The 16016-nt window shown below is 32.6% G+C and overlaps 1 protein-coding gene across 8 annotated transcripts in view; it reads right to left on the reverse strand.

The window, feature by feature from the left end:
* Positions 1-16016, reverse strand: part of tou (bromodomain adjacent to zinc finger domain 2B toutatis) — a 255805-nt gene that overhangs the window by 35771 nt on the left and 204018 nt on the right. For 4 of the 8 annotated variants that reach the window (XM_075313312.1, XM_075313313.1, XM_075313311.1 and 1 more), the window contains exon 1: positions 6129-6568. The exons of the other annotated variants lie outside the window; for them this stretch is intronic. The gene's annotated coding sequence lies outside the window, so the exon portion shown is untranslated. Of the gene's footprint in view, positions 1-6128; positions 6569-16016 lie in introns of those variants that run through there. 8 annotated transcript variants of the gene reach the window in all.

The following is a 16016-nucleotide window of genomic DNA, read 5'->3' on the forward strand; positions in this document are numbered from 1 at the left end:
AATGTTTAACTTTGTAATAAAAATAAACCACTATACATGAAATCAATTCCAGATACGCCGGAAACTATTTTACGTTCTGTAAACATTTAGTTAAGAAACCATTTTACCAACAAAAGACAATGCGTGTATCTAAATTTTAGTTCGTTCACTTTGAAATATTGGAAATAAACTAAAGTAAGATTTGTTATTAATTAAAAGAAAAAATTATAGGACACTAAAGTAATTATTTGTTTATTTTTCATTTAATTTGTTGAAAATTTTCATTGTGGTTTCACCACAATAATAGTTCATTGTTAACAATTCACTCCAATTCAATTCAATCTTAACCTTCAATTTCTTGCGAGCATTACTTTAGAGATTACTGTGTGATGTTCGTTTTTTATTTCTCCATTCTTTTTTTTTGTTGTTGTTCATTCATTAGGTCGTACATTGAACCCACGCACCCGAAACACGAATGAAAAAATCCCACAAAAGTAATCCACAAACAATCTCCACATAACCAGCCAGCCAACATCACTCAGAGCAATAGCAGCAAATATTCACCAACGCCATCTCTTTTTCTTTCACGAGACGCTATGAATTTTGTTCGTTTCATTCAACACTTTTTCACATATTTTTATTTGTTAATTTGCTACGCATTTAAATAAAAACAAAAACTAAGATATTAAGATAATTAATAGTATTTTATTTATGTATGTTGTCTGTGTTTCTGCAATGCTTTTATAATTTGTTGTTGTTTTTTTTTTTTGTATTTTATATTTCATTCATTTTTGTTGTTGTTTTTCTTTCATTCGTTTATTGTAGTTTAGTGCGCCGTTTGATTGTATTTGTTTCATATTACTTTTGACGTTTTCTCGCCTTTGTCTCTCTGTGTCTCTATTACAAGAAATTTATCTGAGAGATTGAGAGTGAATACTTCTAATTAGCTCTCTGACATTTTATTTACTCTCTGCTTTGCATCAGCCGATATACGCGTTTCTCAAGTGCAGTGTTGCACATGTTTTACTGGGAAAAACGTGATGTGCTAAGTTAACCATAATCAATGGAAACTGAGCGAGCAGCAATTGTTTTTATAGCTGGTGAGAGGAAATACCAAGTTTATTTAATGGGGGGTTAAACAAACCCGACGGAAATTATTTATATCGTGTAAATACACGATTTTAAGTGCAGGTGTGAACTGTGTGAAATTCAGGTAAAAATGTAATTAACATGTTTAGGGGATCTAATAAAGACTTTTGTCTAATTTTCGAGAAGAAGATTTCAAGGAAAAATAAGATTAGGATCAGATTATCCATTCAAATGAATTTCCAAAAACCCAACTTGTAACAACTATGGGTTTTTAACTCTATAAAAACTTTTTCACAATTTAATTTTGAAAATATTTTGATCCTCAAGTATGCATTATCAGAGGTAGTAAAACAATTTGGTACTGGTTTGGTGCCTCAAACAGCTCCAACTGAAGTGATTAATTGTGTTACATTCAAGTTATCATCAAGAGCTAATATAATATTATCGTCATAACCGTTTTTGTTGCCGTAAAAGAAATTAAGAAAAAAAAAATAAATTAACGTTTTAAAGGTAGTTGGCTTGAGTCAGTTATCCCTTTAGTGATTTGTGTATATTGATCTCAAAGCTTAAACTTCCAATAGTGGCAAGAAAGTAGTCACCGCAACCCTGGCACAATTAGAAATAATAATGCAACAACAGAAGTCAAGTGTAACTGTCCCAAACACTAAAATATGACCAATTCTGAATTGTCAATAACTCAAGAAATGTTTTCCAACTAATTTAATTATCCATAAGAACAGCTTGTTCCTATTATATATCATTTAGGTTCTAAAAATAAAAATTGAGAAATGTTTGGCTTTTTGTGAATTCGTAAACCAGAAGAGGAGTTACAATATTTTGAGTTTTATCTGTCAAACTCGAAATTTGAATTGGCCTTAAGGAGAAATCTGATGGACCGTAAAATGAGGAAACCACATACAAACTTTTATATGTATAAACTTCTTGTGGCCAAGAACCATATCGAACCAAATCCTTGTGAATTTGGCTGAAAAACAAGGCATCAATCTATAAATAAAAATAAGATAACATTGCGGTCGAGTCCAAACGGCATATCTTCATAGATCAAGAAAGATATAGACATCTCAAGCACATTCACAAAGTGTGGAAATAATTAGAGAAGCTTTGAAATATCCTGAAATGTCACCAACATTTCAGAGCTCCTCTCACGATATAGGATTAGATAGACAAAGATTCGTAAATAAGTAACGAAGTACTCTGAATGGAAATAGGATTATTGTAACTGAAGTTGTAAATGCCAAATAAACTAATTTCATCCTTATCATTGAGCGAAATATGTAATATAGAACAGTAATTAACTTGGTCGTAAAACCAGTCTGCATTGATATAAGAAAATAGCTAAAGTATACGCCTGCTTTTTTAATTGTGTTTCGGCCTGAAGACAAGTCAAAGCTTTGAATTCAAACTTAAACATTACAGTGACTAAGAAATGGCACGGTAATAGTGGTACTTTGAGTGTATAAGATTGAAATGGACACTAAAAGTTTTCTTAAGTGTGTTTTGAGAAATTACACAAAAAAAAAAAATGGATAAATTTAAATACGTAAAATTTTTTTCGACAAATTTTTAGTGACACTTTTTTAGTGTACCATTGCTACACTGAAAAAAAGCATGCCCGGTTCCAAAGATTTTGTCTTTAATCTAAAAATTTTGGTATTGATTCCGAGCCAAAGAAGCGGAGAATACAAGTAAGGTTACTTTTAAGACACAATTCTCTTTTATGTTTGGGTTTTGTGTACTTGCTTCTAGGAAGCAAATTTCGCTTTTTCAGCTTTTTTTCTTCATATGCTATCAAAGTCCTTTAAAAACGAGTTAACAACACCTTTATTTTCCAAATTAAGACTCGACTTTCAATAGAAATTATGCAATGTTTCAAGTAAAAAACTTCTTTAAAATAAAGTGTTGAAAAACATGTCCTATATTAGAACGATTTTTTGCTTTGTAGTCAAGATGCAAAAAGCCAACAAATTTAAATTTTATTAAAGTCAACTTTAGCCCAAACATTTTTTCTTTCATGTTATGATACCCATTTTTAAGTGAAATCACCTAATTATAAGGACAATATGACTTCATTGAAAAGTTTATCGGCTTTTGGACAAGGAAAAAAACCTTATATTAGAGAAATGCGTCTTCTATGCTAAGCAAAATTTGCATTCGTATTTTAAAGACACAAAATCTTTGACCTCACGGCAATATTTTTTTTTCAGTGTATCAGGATTATCATGACTTTTGCTGCTCATTGAAGATTAGATTGGGTGCAACCCATTTGTAGGTAAAATCGAACAAATTCACGAACTAAAAAACCTTAAATTTTTTAAGTTAATTTTAGTAAGTTTTTTTTCACTCTCATTTATCAACACTTTCTACTAACTTCCTCTACTTTGCTTTTGTTATTCACCTCTCAAAAATTATTTACATGGTAAAAACATACATTTTTTCTTGTTTTATATTATTTACTTTTACTCATTCATAAAACAGCTGTTTTTGATATTTTCTCATTTTTTCTGCAAGAGTGTTGCCAGCTCTTATACATTTATTTGCCAGCACAAAATCACACACAAAGGCCGACATATATACATAGGTTTATACGATGTTACAAATGTCGCAACAAATTCAAAACCTTTACCACTTTATAGGGATATAAAGTTTTCCATTTTTGCATTAACTTCCTATTTTTAGATAACCTTTCAAAGTTTAAAAGTTGGAATAACATAATAATAACATTAGACGCTAGAACCGGAATTATTTTCTAAAAGTTAGCATCACTCTCTGTGAGAGTTAGTTTTGAACCAAAGCAAAATATGAGAGAGAGAGAGAAGAAGAGTGGAAAAGAGAAAACGACATGTTTTTTGATAATATTGTTTGGGCGAATTGCACATGAAAACGACTAAATAAAAAACAAAACAGAAATAAACCAAACAAGAAATGTGTTTTTTCCAGTTTTGTTTTCTTTCCGCCTTCTGTTTTTATCTTTTATATTTTGTTTTTCAAAAACAAACATTTATGCAGATAACATTAAAACCATGCAAAATATTTTATTTTGCCCGTCATCAAAATACTATTTTACGAGACAAGTAGAGCACTCACACACACGCAAACATATCAGACTGAAAATTCTCAGAGATTATCATGGGCAAAGAAAAAGAAGCGCCGCTTGAACTCCTATATGAAGTGTGGTGTATATGTCATTTGTGTATCTGAGCCAGCGCATACACCTTTTGAGATACAACCCAACGACGACCCGTAATAGCTACAACAACAACAACACCAACTACTGCTACTACGGATATGGGGAAGTCTTTAACAATAATAAATTACAAAAAAAAAAACACAAATAAAATACAAAACAATTCAAGCAAAGCAAGAAACGATGAGATGATGGCAACGACAATGAGTATTCCTCAACCGCCAACGCCGCCATCGCGATATGTATGAACAGAACAGTTTGTTCTTCGTTTTATACCACACATATACGGATGTATGTACGTACTATGTACATTTAAAGGAAGAATAAAAAAAAGTAGCCATAAGTAATATAATGGAAAAAGAGGTGGTGGTGTATCTTGGTGAGATGATGATGGTTTTTCGGTTTGAGCTTCACAACTTATGCCATTCGGCGGCAGTCGCCACACCATACTATACAACACCAATAAAAACGATACACATTCAAATAAACACACATCTGGTTGAATGGCTGGCTGGCTGTGTGATGAATACAATAAAATTCGTTGGTGTTTTTCTTTTGTTCTTGGTATGTCGTCGTTGTTGTTGTTCTTGTATATTTCTTGGGTGCTTGCTGTTTTGCTTGTTCTTCATTTCTTGCGAGTGAGTATTGTTACAATTCAATGCACTATAATACACCAAGCAAGCACTCACCAATAGTCGTCACAACTAAAACGACGCAAACATACTTAAATACACTCAAACGACTACCAATATTTTATCCAAATACAAATATACACTCAAACACACACGAGACGATAGATAGATGGATGGATATGATGGTTGGCAAAAAAAAATCCACTAAGGGGTAAGGAAAAATTTCGTGAAAATTTCGTTTCTTGATTTGATTTGTGAGATGCGATTTTCCAAAGATGACGAAACGATGGGGCGACGATTTGTTCTTTTGTTTCAATTATTCGTTTTGATAGATTTGAATTAACCCAATGGCGTTAGATTTTCATATTAATTTTTTGATATCTGTTTATTTTTCTCTATCTATTCTCACATTCGAAATATAAAAGACAATTTAATTGGTTAGACAGACGTTTTTCTTGGAATTTCTTATGTACATACACTTCTTTTCGTGGTACTCGTACAGGCATACAAACACATACACAAATATACACTAACACACCATCACCCATACACAGTCGTTCACTCCTCACTCATTCATCATCAATCACTTTTTTTCCTTCATCGAGATACAGTATTCAGAGCACCTTTTAGGTTTTTTTTTTTCAATTTTTAAAGGATCTTTTTTTTTTTTTTTTGGAGGAAAAATTCAAAAATTAATAAGGCCATGAATATTTGGAAAGCAATAATGCAACAAATTTCTTTTGTTTTATATTGATTTGCGTTAAATATTTTTATAACCTTTACAGAGTAAAGTTTTTATCTTGTTTTATCGGTTGATTTTTAAAAACACTGGTTTTCCACAATAAATCCACAAAACAATTATTAGTATTATAACTATAGCAAAACAAAATCGTAATTATGGTTTTTGTTCTTTACACCAAGTGTCTCGTTGCATATCACACAATTTAAGGGGAATTTCCGAAAAGAAAATCCGGTTTTCTTGATATATATAATTTCCCATATTGTACAAACGATGAAAGATAATAAAAATTCATTCACAAAAATAAATAATTTCAAACGAATAACATTCATATGGCTTTTGAAAGCTTAATATATTTTACTTTTCCACAAAAACTGTTTGTTTGCTTCATTCATTACTTGACTTTTCCATTTTCTTGTTAATTTTTTTTTTTTTTGGTTTTGTTGTTTTTTTTTTTTTTCATTAAAAAAAAATTTTTACACACCTTTTCTTTGTGAAGATTTCACGGCAGATATGACAAAGTAATTCTCAATCGATGAATGAAAAGGGGTATCCCCTTTCTGTTACGCACTTTTGTTATTGCTTTTGCTGTTTTATTTCATATTTTCTACAATAAAACATTTTTCAATTCATTTTTTTTTTTCACTAAAATTATTCACTTTGCTCACTTATTTGGTCATCATCATATTATTGAAATCGATTCGCTTTTCTTGGTTTTTTCTTTTTCACTTTTTTCTCGAAGCTTGCTTGCTTTTTGTATGGTATATGTGTTTAATATATGTAGTTAAAACAAAATAATAAAGGGGAACTAATATAAAAAAGGCAAGCCACACAATCAACCAGCAGGAATAAAAATTGATGATGATTTCCGTCCGAGTATTTTGTGAAACGCGCGTCGCATATGTGTTTACTTTAGTACACCAGCAAAGTATCTGACGGATACTCAAACTACTCCAATACTACTGCTGCTGCTTTTAGCTAATATGTTGTTGTTGTTGTCTTGCTCATCGTCGTCGTCGTTGTACGGCTATAATCGTATTGTTTTTGTTGCTTGTGTTTTTGTGTCTCTTGTGTTTGGTGATACTCAGAGAATGAGTACGCCATCCAAGCAGGCATTAAGTGTTGTCAATCTAGCGGTTTTCCCTATGGATTATTTTTAAGAAGATTTAGTTAATCCATTTGAAGGAAATTTTTACAATTAATATATAAGTGTCGTATAAAATTTATTACACTCAAACAAATTCGTTGGAAATACGTCTCTAAAACAGCAAAAACTCTACTTGAATGTGAGATGCAGTCATTGTTGCATTTATTTTTAAAATACAAAAGCTAACTAACTAATCGATGAAAACCATGGGAGATTGTAAGATACATACCATATGAAAAATCTAAGGTGTGTTTTAGATTTTTTTTTTTGAAAAACTAGCAAATATTTTTAATTTGAGAGTATGCAAGTCGAATTAGTTAGTAATTATAACTATATACTAAGTCTTATTATGTATAAATAAGGCCTTTGCCATTTTTACCAGTGAAATGAGCCATTTTACTTCAAAGACCGCAAAAAATGGTTTAAGTACAAAATGTTTCCATAAAGTTTCGAACCATCAGTATAGAACTGTAAAGCCCTCTCTGATTCGTACATTGTGTATTGTGTCAAGAACTGTGCGCATACTCTTTATCCAGCTATAGCGACAGCAGCCATGTTAGGTTAGGTTAGGTTATGTGGCAGCCCGATGTATCAGGCTCACTTAGACTATTCAGTCCATTGTGATACCACAGTGGTGAACTTCTCTCTTATCACTGAGTGCTGCCCGATTCCATGTTAAGCTCAATGACAAGGGACCTCCTTTTTATAGCCGAGTCCGAACGGCGTTCCACATTCCAGTGAAACCACTTAGAGAAACTTTGAAACCCTCAGAAATGTCACCAGCATTACTGAGGTGGGATAATCCACCGCTGAAAAATTTCTTGGTGTTCGGTCGTAGCAGGAATCGAACCCACGACCTTGTGTATGCAAGGCGGGCATGCTAACCATTGCACCACGGTGGCTCACATAGACCGACGTTCTGGCGGCGGTTATCATATTTTCACCATTCACTTATCGTTTCTGTGAACATAGCTTTCTGTCTAGAAGAACTCCGAAGGATTTGCGCAATAGGCAAATTTCAGTGCCATGTAGGAACATTTCTCCTAGAGTGATAGAACTCTCTTTGGATGCTTTTGTTTGACGATTTTTTATTCTAGAGCAAGTGAAATATATATTATCATTAGAAAGACAGTTTTGCTATAACAATGCTATACTCAAGATTATATATCACTTCCGAGCAATATTTCTATTAAAATGGGCAATTATATCAGCGCTATGTAGAAGCTGATCGGCACATCGCCCACAAAAATCAGCGCTGATTCGGTTGTTTTATAAGTAGTTGGTACTGCCTCTCTCCTTTACAATCATGCTGAAATAGTGCTCCATTTTTTGCTGGGATCCTTTAATGTGCTATAGGTAAACTGTATGTGCTTACCCTTGAGTGACAGAACTAAATTCCCTCCTGATGTCATAAAACAGGATGCCTCAAAATTAATTATGTATTTGACAAATTTCAAGAACGTGATCTAAGCCAATATATGCATTTATATTTTAGAGAGTATTACTCGCTATGTGTAAGGCCACAGAGTGAAGGTTAATTCAGGGAAGAAAACGCGATCGTTAATCGCTTTTTTTGTTCCGTCGGGGAATATAGCTAAAAAGTACCGAAAACATAAATAAATACCTTACAAAATGAGACCTCACTTGCCTAAAATAACACACCTATATTTTTTATTTAAAAGGGACACTTCTACTCGCAATTTGTTTACAACGAATCAAATGCTAATCCAAGGTGTCATTACACCGGGAGAAGGAATATGATCACGTGTTTCTCGGTTTTTTTTTTTTTTTTTTTGGAGAAAACAATATTTTTCCTACAAAAATGTTGTTTTCTCGCTAAACAGAATTGGCTGTAGGATACATAATGTCGGAGAAAAAAACATAGTTGCGACAAACATATTGCTCTAGGAGGTGATTACATTATTTTTCTGGTTGTTCTGTTTGGGTTTATTAGTGTGATACTTAACCCAGTCTTTCTATTCCTTGGAGATCCTTGAGAACCCGAATAATTTTCTGTAAAGTAAATGACCACAAAGAAATCCATTATGCTATACCCCATAAAGAGCGGTATTAAGATCGCATTATAGCGCAAAAAACAGCCAATTTTCACTATTATTTTTCATACATACTTAAATTTGAAGGAAAAATATTGAATTGTTACATTCGAGCATTCCCTTTCATGTTATAATAAAATTTAGAAAACAATTATAATATTATTCTTCTTATATACTCGAATTTAGTACCAACCTTAACATAAGAAGAATATAATGAGGTGGTAATATTTTCACATTTGTCACAATTGCAACATCCGAGAATTGCCACTGTGCAATTTTTCTGAAGAAAATCCCCCTGTTCTGGTTTTCGAATTCGCAAAATCCTCTATCGCTAGTTCCCGAATCACAATGATATATGATACGAAATTTTTACATACTGTTTTTATGGATAAGGAAATTAAATGGAAGAAATTTCTTGGCAAAATATGAAGTGGTTCAGAGGTTATTTACATATAAAAATTTTGTGTTTTGCGAATTCGTAAACCATAACATGGGGGAATAATTGGTAAAATGCTAATAAATTGGTAGATCTGCACCCCCAAAAGAAAAATATACATTCTTTAGGAACGAAATTTTATACAAAAAAGTAGATTTTTTAAGAGAAAAAAATCAAAACAAACTGGTAACAAGCTTTGCATCTAAATTTCATTACTTAGAAAAGAAAACTCTTCTCTCAGTGCATGCACTCTTCTCCTAATCCTCTCGTTTAGCCGAATTATATATTCAACAGATTTTCGATTTGTATCGCTTTTATAATGATAATTGTTGACAACACTTAAATGAGGTCGAGAAACAACAAAGTAAATGTATGTTGTAATGAGTGTGAATTTAAAATAGGCAGGGAGTACTTCGCGAGCGTGAGCATATGAAACCAACCATCGAATGTTAAGAGTACAAAGGCAAGACAAGCGAGGCGAATGACGACGACGCCGATGAAGCTAAAGGCGAACACATAGAGTCATGTCACAGGCAAGCAAAGGCGCAAGCAAACAGTAGAAGCCAAAGTGGATATAATAGTGGACAGACAATGTGACGATTACGGCGAAGTCAGGCAGGCACACACAGCAAGCAGGCATCATCATCTATACCACACCACAATAACAATAGCAACAACAAAACCAATGAAAAATATCTATCTAAGCCATAAGCCCCCCTTCGAAATAAAATATAAGCAGGCGGCAAGACAAAACAGCAGCAACGACAACAACAACCACAACAACAATGACAAGAACAAAAACAGCGACAATACAACACACAATCCAAACCAATTCAATTCAATGCTGCCATATTTAGTACTTTAGTACTACTGGCTGGCTTTGTCTGTCTCTCACTGATTACGCTACATACTTTGGCATAGCATACAATCATACAATAGCAACAACAATAACCTCACAGGAACATCATCAAACAGGCCAAGCAAATCCATAAAGTGTTCAATACACACGCCACAGAATCAGATAAACAAAACAGAACCTCACAACCGAAAGCCAGCCAGTCAGTCAGCCAGCCAGAGATGAGCAGAGAAGTTTGTCAGTCAATAAGCAAGTATCCCAAACAGATGGATAAATGTGGATAGATGGATGGACAACGCAAAAGACTTCCAAGTTAAGCCCCATTTGCAATGTCGCGAACTGTAGGTATTTATGCCGAATTTCTTTGGGGCCAATGACAATGTTACGAATAATTTTGGGAAAACACATGGCGAGGGTGAGAAAATGTCTCCCTCTTATAAGGTTAATACATGGCATAAACTAATCGATTATGTGTGTGTGTGTGCGTATTCTCACCCTACTGAAATCTTGACACTTAACTGAGTTAAGATTAAACCTACATATAACGGTACTTAACGTAAAGACGCACATTTAATAAAGTAATTAGTGCATGGCGTATGCACAAGTATTATACAGTCATATGCATATATTAAGTAACGTGATTTATTAAGTTATTCTAATTTAACTAGAAATGTCACAGGTTCACAAAAATAAAAATTAATAAAACTAGTATAAGTATTAGTTTTGTGCGAAAAAAGTATACTCATATTTAAACAAAAAGGCAATTCAAACACCCCATAAAAAGTTTCCTTCAGTTTTCCTTGCTTTTTCTGTTTAGCTTGCTTCTTACAGCTCAGTCGCAGAGAGGAAGGAAAATCACCCTTCTTCCCCAATTTCCACCTTCATCAGACACATACACATGGACAGGAAAAAAAAACAAAATAAATAAAAAGAAACATAAAAAAATGTCGCAGAAAAAAAGCAAAACTCAAAACAAAAGAAACTGCAAGCGGCTTCGATTATCGTGATAAAAATGTATGTTTGTGGCTATGATGTGACTGACAATGCACAGTGGTACAATATAATAAAATATTTGTTGACACGAAATAAGTCCCAAGCAATGGACATTAATCATAAAGGGCGGTGCTATATTCGCTCTTCGCGTTGAAATTTCCATGGCTTCTTTATTTAAATAGTGCAATTAAAAGCAGATAATTAAACTTAGTTGATACGTCATTGTCTATTTCGTCTAGATTTGCATAAGATTTAAAAGGAATATATTTGTTTTCATTTATAATTCCGATTACACAGTGCAACACAAAAAATCCAAACAAAAAATGACTTATCCCAGTCGAAAGTACTCGATGAGAGAAGAAAATTAATGTCTGGATTTTGCTAGATTGGTTGCCGTTCGTCTTTTATGAGCCTCTAAATTGGATTTTGAGCACTTTTTGCAATTTTCGTATGACCATAGCTCGAAAAATGGTGTGAATTAATTTTTGAGGTGTTCAGTAAAGTTGTAGCTCTTGGCTCGGCAAACAAAAATGCTGAATGTATTAAGTCGGAAAATTTTCATCTTCATGCTCAAAACTGCAAAAATGTCGGTATCGGTAAAATGACTACTTTTATTACAGATTTTTTCTGTTTTTCGACTACAACTCCTGAACTGTTGAAAATTTTACCAAACAATCGGTGGAAGATATGTAGCCTATAAAATTATGAACAACTTTGTAGCACATGCCAAATTCCACTCCTTTATACGGATTTGGCCATACAAATGTCATTAATTTTAATTTTTAACAATAACAACAACGATTTTACAAATACGAATTTGTTTTGTTGTTTCATATACAAAGCAGGAAAAATAAAATTGCAAAAGGAGTATCAAGGGGTGGTCATATGAATTTGGCAAGTACTACATAATTTTATAGGCTACATTTCTTCTCTCGACTGTTTGGTAAAATTTTCAACAGTTCAGGAGCTGTAGTCGAAAAACCGAAGAAATCCATGATAAAAGTGGTAATTTTATCGACATTTTTGCCATTTTGAACATGAAGATGAATATTTTCCGACTTAATATATTCATCATTTTTGTTGGCCGAAAATGAATTTACAGCATTTTTTGAGCTATGGCCATACGAAAATTGCAAAAAATGCTCCAAATCGAATTTGGCGACAAAACTTTAGAGGCTCATAAAAGACAAACGGCAACCAATCTGACAAAATCCAGAAATTACTTTTCTCCTCTCATCGCGTACTTTCGGCTGGGATAAGTAATTGTTTGTTTGGAGACAAAAAGTTGAATTTTGCGACACAGTGTTATTTTAGAAAAAGTAATCGTGAATTTTTCAACTCGAAACCTGAACATAGTACTGGCCTTATGGAAAAATACAAAAATTTTTCAAAAAACGAATTTTTCTAATTTCACAATGACATTGAAACCCCTTGACATTTGCCCATAATATGAGAGTTTTAATAAGTATTCACAGAAAAATATTGCATTTTTTTGCACTACTGTATGACAACAGTGAGAGGTGAGTGAAGAGTGTTGAGAATGAGTTTTGTTGTGAGTGACCGATTGTTTGAATACTTTCGTTTGTCCAACATCCCCTCAATTGCAATGTGATCCCCGCGTAATACACACTATACACTTTTCGGTATGTTTAGGCTTGTTTTTGTTTTAATTAATTTTTAGTGGTTCGTTTAGTTGTTGTTTGCTTGAATCGTGTTGGTCCATTGCAAACCGGAACCGACTGACGACCGACCAACCAACCAACCAACCGACCAAGTGCAATAAGTAGTTTATAAGCAACAACAACAACAACATTGATGTGAGGCAATGTGGTGTAATGAGTTGTAGTCGTATAGTTGAAATTCAATAAATGCTATAAATTATAATGCATTTATTTGCACATGCATGGCACCTGTATACAGATCATTTCACAAAAATTAAAAAAATAGCATATAATAAAAATCTACATATATGGATCCAGGGAAGAGTAGGGCAAAGCGGAATATTGGAGCTGAATTTTAGAGAATGAAAAATAAGTCAATTAAAATATTGGATAAAAAAATCCATTGCAAATGTTCGATATTTTGTGATTTATTTCATTGGATTTAGATTTTTGTTATATTTTTGTGTCGAAGAACAAAAAACAGGTGTTTAATATGTAAATGTGGTGGCGAAAAATATTGAACTACATTCAAATCGTGAAACTGTTTGATGGGAAAAAATGAATTGACTTGAGCGAAAACTGAAATTGTATTCCACTTTTTCCACAATGCGTTAATAAAACAGGGAAAAAGTAATGACTTTGTATACTTTTTAACTAAAATTTACGAAATCTTATTGAATAAAAAATGTACTAAAAGTAATGAAGAAAATCATTGGCGCCGTTCTTACAATTTTTGGGAATCGTAGGAAAATTGTCTCCTACTTAAGTTCACATTGAACTTATGTTTACGTTTAGTTCAAAAATTCCTGAGACATACTTGGGATAAGAAACATTTCAATTCGAAAAATTAAACTACTAAAATTTAGTTTTAGTTTTATTGTGGACTTTTTATTTGTGTAAATATGAGACTGCTGACGTAGATGTGTATCATTGCGAAGATGGTCAAAACACGGTTCCCAGCAAAAAATGGAGCACTATTTCAGCAGGATTGTAAGGGAGAGAGGCAGTACCCGGTGTTTCCAGTATTGGGGATTTTTCCCCAAATCGGGGATATTTTTTCGTAGATGGGGACAAAAATTTTGAGTTGGGGACTTGGGGATTTGGTGGGGAATTTCCACAAATTTGGGGATTTTTGTGGGGAATTCTGGTCAGTATAACAAATCAGGTTTTTAGTTAAGGTTTATATGAAATTCTTTACTTCTACATGCTTAAAAACGGGCTTAAAGAAGTACAGAGAATCTGCAAAATATGAAAAAAAAATCTATTCCAAGAGCTACTTTTCAATTTCCTTTGTTTCTAAGAAATTGTTTACTATTGTGAAATTATTTCGTAAGGACTTGGGTCGAAGGGTTGGCCTCTCATCTGCATACATCACTGATTTGGAAAATATATATCAAACATATATAACAGAGTTCATACCAGGGCAACAACGCCTTTTGATCGATCACCCAATTTTATTTCTTAGCTATTCGGAACTAACTTTTGATTCATTCATTGTATGTCTCACGAATTTTTTCAACTAAACGTAAACATAAGTTCAATGTGAACTTAAGCAGAAGAAAATTTTCGTACGATTCCCAAAAATTGTAAGAACGGCGCCAATGATTTTCTTTTTTTTCAAATTTTGGCAAATTATTTATGGCTCGAGTGGCAACCCAGCAAAAAATACTTCAGCAGTAAGAGTTTAGTTGCGCTTTTTGTTATACAAAAAAGTAGGTAGTGCATCCACACTGCATGAATCGGTGGCAATAACGTAAACGAGTAATCAAACTAGTTTATGATCATTCGTTTACGTTATTGCAACCAATTCATGCAGTATAGATGCATGAAAGGTAGTGCTGTTTTTCTTCACGCCACCAATGCTTTACTCAAGATTATATATCACTTCTGAGCAATATTTCTATTAAAATGAGCAATTATATCAACGCTATGTAGAAGCTGCTCTTAATCGGGCCATCGCCCACAAAAATCAGCGCTGATTCGGTTGTTTTGTAAACAGTTGGTACTGCCAGTATTGCCAGTATTTTTCGGGCTCTTGTCCCCAAAATAAGACACTTTCATCCCCAAGAATAAGAAACATTTCAATTCGAAAAAATTAAACTACTAAAATTTAATTTTAGTTTTATTGTGGACTTTTTGTTTGTGTAAATATGAGACTGTTGACGTAGATGTGTATCATTGCGAAGATGGTCAAAACGCGATTCCCAGCAAAAAATGGAGCACTATTTCAGCAGGATTGTAAGGGAGAGAGGCAGTACCAACTGTTTACAAAACAACCGAATCAACGCTGATGTTTGTGGGCGATGGCCCGATTTAGAGCAGCTTCTACATAGCGTTGATATAATTGCTCATTTTAATAGAAATATTGCTCAGAAGTGATATATAATCTTGAGTAAAGCATTGGTGGCGTGAAGAAAAACAGCACTACCTTTCATGCATCTATACTGCATGAATTGGTTGCAATAACGTAAACGAATGATCATAAACTAGTTTGATTACTCGTTTACGTTATTGCCACCGATTCATGCAGTGTGGATGCACTGCCTACTTTTTTGTATAACAAAAAGCGCAACTAAACTCTTACTGCTGAAGTATTTTTTGCTGGGTTGCCACTCGAGCCATAAATAATTTACCAAAATTTGAAGAAAATTTTACCAAAAATTATGTCAACATTTTATTTTATAAAAACTTTTGTCAAAATTTTATTTCTATAGAAAATTTTGTCAAAATTTTATTTCTATAGATTTTTTTTCAAAAGATAATTTTAACAAAATTTTATTTCTATATAAAATTGTATCAAATTTTAAATCTATAGAAAATTTTGTCAAAATTTTATTTCTATAGAAATTTTGTCAAAATTTTATTTCTATAGAAAATTTTGTCAAAATTTTATTTGAAGAAAATTTTACCAAAAATTATGTCAACATTTTATTTTATAGAAACTTTTGTCAAAATTTTATTTCTATAGAAAATTTTGTCAAAATTTTATTTCTATAGAATTTTTTTCAAAAGATAATTTTAACAAAATTGTATTTCTATAGCAAATTTTCTCCAAAAAAATTTTTTTTTTCTAAAGATAATTCAAACAAAATTTTATTTCTAAAGATAATTTTAACAAAATTTTATTTCTATATAAAATTGTATAAAATTTTAAATCTATAGAAAATTTTATCAAAATTTTATTTCTATAGAAAATTTTGTCAAAATTTTATTTCCATTCGTTTT

This window comes from Haematobia irritans, chromosome 5 (genome assembly GCF_050003625.1).
Source record: "Haematobia irritans isolate KBUSLIRL chromosome 5, ASM5000362v1, whole genome shotgun sequence".
Taxonomy (NCBI): domain Eukaryota; kingdom Metazoa; phylum Arthropoda; class Insecta; order Diptera; family Muscidae; genus Haematobia; species Haematobia irritans.